The sequence below is a fragment of the Sardina pilchardus genome, chromosome 21, assembly GCF_963854185.1.
Source record: "Sardina pilchardus chromosome 21, fSarPil1.1, whole genome shotgun sequence".
NCBI classification, from domain to species: Eukaryota; Metazoa; Chordata; class Actinopteri; order Clupeiformes; family Clupeidae; genus Sardina; species Sardina pilchardus.
The window spans coordinates 21087965-21092581 of record NC_085014.1 but is presented as its reverse complement, the minus strand read 5'-3'; the positions used below and the strand labels follow the sequence as shown (position 1 = coordinate 21092581).

Genomic DNA, 4617 nt, shown 5'->3' with positions numbered 1-4617 from the left:
AGACAGACATAATACAGTAGACACACACACACACACACACACACACACACACACACACTCATTCTCTCCCTCTCTCTCTCTTTCCCTCTCTCTCTCTCTCTCTCTCTCTCTCTCTCTCTCTCTCTCTCTCTCTCTCTCTCTCTCTCTCACACACACACACACACAGTCTCTGAGGAGTGACCCGGGTCATGAATAAATCAGGGCAGGAGTTTGACCACTGGCCTGTGGCTGATTGCTGGTTTTGGGCTGAGGTCAGGGCAAAGCACTTGGGCCTGCGGATCTCCACCAAAGAGCAGCCACTCAGCCCGGGCGATAGCCTCTCGTTGGTGGCCTCGACACCCACCACTGCCCAGTGGAGGGCTGTGAATGCGCCACCTTTCTTTGTGTCCTGTCTGCTTCTACACCTTCAGATGTCGCCCCATTTTTTACTAAAGTATTTCTGTAGAATATTTTTTTTTTCAATGCTAACAAGCTAAACTGCAGATCAAATGCAGCCGTTAATGTATTTAAAGGCATCGCTGCTCCTTCGTCAGGTCTTACTTGACTCGAGTCGTCCAATTTGCTTTGAAAACCCCTGCCGACTCTCTTTCTCTTCATTTTTAATGGAGACGTGTTGCCATGATTTATTCAAATGACAAACCTTAGCGCTCTCCTTTTTTATCCGGAGGTATTAGTCATTGGGTGCTAATGTCAGATTACTTTACTAGCCATTCTGCTCTTGATAAATGACGGAGACAGGCAGTAAAAAATAGATCAAAACCGCCGGGACTGGAGGAAGGAGGTGGAGATGAGGGGGTTGGGGGTGTTGGTGGCGGTTGTGGTTGGGTGTGTGTGTGCGTGTGTGTGTGTGTGTGTGTGTGTGTGTGTGTGTGTGAGAGAGAGAGAGAGAGAGAGAGAGGAAGGAGTTGAAACAGCGGTAAATCACTTTGCTGAAACGCCCAACAGGGCTGGAAAATGCCACACATTATTCTAGTGCCACGGCTAATCAAAGAAAAGAGGGTGATTAGAGAGGGAGGGATGGTGTTCTTCTGCTCTCTCTCTCTCTCTCTCTCTCTCTCTCTCTCTCTCTCTCTCTCTCTCTTTCTCTCTCTCCTCCTCTCCCGCCCTCCCTCCCTCTCTCTTTCAACTCTAACAAGCCATTATCATTCGTGCTGAACTGGAGGCATCTCGCCGAGGCGCGCTGAGTGAAATATGCACGTCTGTCACTCTATGCTGTGTGGTCAAACACAATGGTGGACTTACAGTGGTGGCTGTGCAGTTATTAATTCCAGGACCATGGAAAGACAAGGCCCTAACTGGTCCCCTGTTACACTCACAGGGAGTTTCTAACGTTCATGGCATATAACGTGGTATACAATTGAAGTATTCCCCGGTTGTGGAATTGAAACTACAGGTTTCGACTAATTGTGGAGGCTTTTGGCTGGAGCTGGTGTCATTGTGAATGAAACTTTGAAGCTGTTTCCCTCCCATGTCCTTGTAAGTAGTGTATGAATGTGGTCTCAGTTAATGTGCCGTTGCATCATAAGAACAGTATTACTATCATACTTTTATACATAATATCATGCTACATTATCACAAGGTATTAAACTGGGATCCACAGCCCAGGTAAAAAAGTAGTGTACTTAAGTGTATTAGTAATATGGTTAAAGTACATGAAGTATAAAGCAAGTATGCTTCTTCGTTTCTGTGCTTTATTTGAAGTGAGTTTAATGTATACTTTATAAAGTATACTTAAAAATATGTGTAATTAAGTTCAACTTCTGAGTCCAAAAAGAAAGTATACTAATTTCACAATAATCAAATTGTCTTTTGATTGCACTTTTTGAAAGTGTACTTTGTTGTTAGTGTATTTTAAATTTGATAGAAGTACCAACGTTTTAAGTGTATTAAATTTGACATAAATTTGAGTGGCAATTTAGTGTACTTATGGAAAGTGTCATTTCTGCAAATAAACTGTTAGCATACTTTTTTACAGTGTACTATCATCTCACTTTATTAGAAGTGTTACTTCTGTACACTTTGTACAGTACACTCTAAAATAACTGCATTTTTAGTGGTATATCGGAATACTTTCACAAAATATGTTAAAATATAAAAAATATATAGTGATAATTTAATGCACTTTAAGTAAGTGCACTTATTTGTAATACAGAGTTAGTATACTTTTTGAAAGTGTACATTTGATTTCAACTAATTGGTGGTAATGTATCAATTTACTGTAGTCTACCAATGGAAAGTGTTTTTACATTGTTAGGCTGATTTCTGAAAGAGTAATGTGATTAAATGTTGCAGTGTGGACGAAGTAAGTTTATTTTGTACAAATTATATTTTTTTCATTTGGCTCCACATCTTGGTGAGGGAATACATAAGTCTACACTATCACCACCATGTATTAATAAACACTTGATTGACAGAAAAGTCACTTTAAGAACAGTAGCCTAATTATTTTTACAGATATTGTATTTACATGTCAATTCAGTATCAGAATCTCAGTACTTGGCAGTACTCACTCTCAAAAAAATGAAATCTCACTATTGCTCATCTTAATGAATCCTTTTTCGTAGGATTTACACAATAAAATTAGGTTTCTAGGTGAAAAGGAGTCAGTTATACGAAATGCATTCGTGTTTGGAGGAAATATGTCACTCTATGGTCGCCGTAGAAGCATTATTTCAAAACGCACAAACGAGGGTCTCTGGCTGTGGCAGGTCTGCCTCTTCTCCCTCACTCGTGGATTGTAAGGTATGTATTTGCTAAACACACAGTGTTCTTATTTTGAGTTCGGTGTAATTTTAGGGAGTTTAGCATGACAACAAACCTGGGAAACATGATACAATTCTAACGTTAGCCTGAGATGATTAGCTGCTAGCTACTTAGCCGCCCACATGAGGTTCAGCAGATCTCATGTGGGCGGCTAAGTAGCTAACAGCTAATCATCTCAGGCTAACGTTAGAATTGTATCATGTTTCCCAGGTCAGTTTTACTCCCTGCCGAAAATAGGGGTGGTTATGCCTTGATGGGTTTGTTTCATAAAACACAATTGAATGTTCATGGATGTGACCAGGTCAGGACGACTTCATGTGTTTGCTGTTTCATGCAGCTAGCAGTTAACGGCTAACATAAGATAGCCGCTAGCTAGCCCCGCACAAACCCAGCCTATGTTTATGTGTTAGGCTTAGAATACTAATAGTTAGATTATTATCTGAAAAGTTTAATGTTTAAACGTAGGTGCAGGCCAGTCTGTGTTACCAAATTGTCCTTATGTGTCATGAACAATTTGCGTTGTTACAGACACTAAAGTTCGTCCACAAACATTTGAATTATTTGAATGTCCGTGTAGCAAACCACACCATCTTGCCTAGTCTCTCTGTAACGTTTATCACGTGCAGACTATCTTTGAAGGACAAGTTACACAAACGTTAGACTTATCATTATTTTTGTATGATGTGATCAGCATTATTGTAGGCTACTTGCTCTCATTCGACTTCTATATTAAACGAGTAAAGCAAGTAAGTTTTTCATGATCATGGTAGAGGCTGCCTACTCTAAATGTTTGAGTGATTTGTTAATCACAAACAAGCCTCAATGTAATTAAATGTTTTCTTCCCAACTTTTAATTCAAATTCTAAAAGATTTCAGTAATCTGATATTATTATAGTTTTGCATGGTGTAAATTTGTTGAGTTTGATATACTTTCTCCACAGACGTGGGAGTGCAGAGTGCAAGACATCAGCGTCATTGAGGTCTCTCTTACAGAAGCATTACAGGTTAGCTCATGGTTACTTTTGCGGTAGACACTATGTGCATAATTATTCTCATTGTCCCTGTTTATTATAAGCATGGAATGCTCTTCATAGTCACTGAAGCAGATATCATACTTAGATCAATGTTTTCTGTATGCTAATTGTAATTCTTTCTACAAATGCTGGGTTGTTTTGTACATTCTTTCTGTCCCCTCTACCCTCGTATGGTTCAAGATGTGCAGAATTTCACACGCATTGTGCAGCTGAAGTCCAAGTTTATGCCAGAACTTGACATCTGCTCCAGGCTGTCTGCTGAGTGCCATAGGAAGGGAGGAGAAACAAGACATAAGATTAAGGAGATCATGGCTGCCATTGATCGGGTTAGTGAGAAGTTGTTTTGTGCCTCCCACTTTGAAAACCAATATTAGGCCATGAGCTACAGGGCCGTAACATGCACCTGTCAACGAAACATTTTTGACCATGCTGACATGACGAATTTGAATGTTAACATTTACATTTTTGGGTTGCACTACCTGTTTCTACCCCATGAATAGATTTGCATTGAAGATCAATGTGTTCCAAAAAATCTCTCAATACATTGGAAATGCATTATATGAACCTCTACATGTGATTACGTAAACACACCTTGTCACATGCCCCACCTCTCTCTAAGTCATGAGCATTACATACATCTTATAATGCATTTCCAATGTATTGAGAGTCTTTTGAAACTCCTCTATCCATGGAGCAGTAAACAGGCATTGCATCCCAATACCCAAATCTCCAAGTTAACATTGGGGGATTGCACGGTAAAGGCGTAGTAAACATTAAGATGCTTAATTTGTAAGTGTAAGTAAAGTAGTGTTATTATTAT

The 4617-nt window shown here is 39.7% G+C and overlaps 1 long non-coding RNA gene across 1 annotated transcript; it reads left to right on the top strand.

Moving 5' to 3' along the window:
• Positions 1–2212: 2212 nt before the first annotated feature.
• On the top strand, positions 2213–4417 carry LOC134068968 (uncharacterized). The gene is made up of 3 exons (XR_009936744.1): positions 2213–2742; positions 3705–3767; positions 3978–4417. It is a non-coding gene; the product is annotated as an uncharacterized LOC134068968 (long non-coding RNA).
• The last annotated feature ends 200 nt before the right edge of the window (positions 4418–4617 follow it).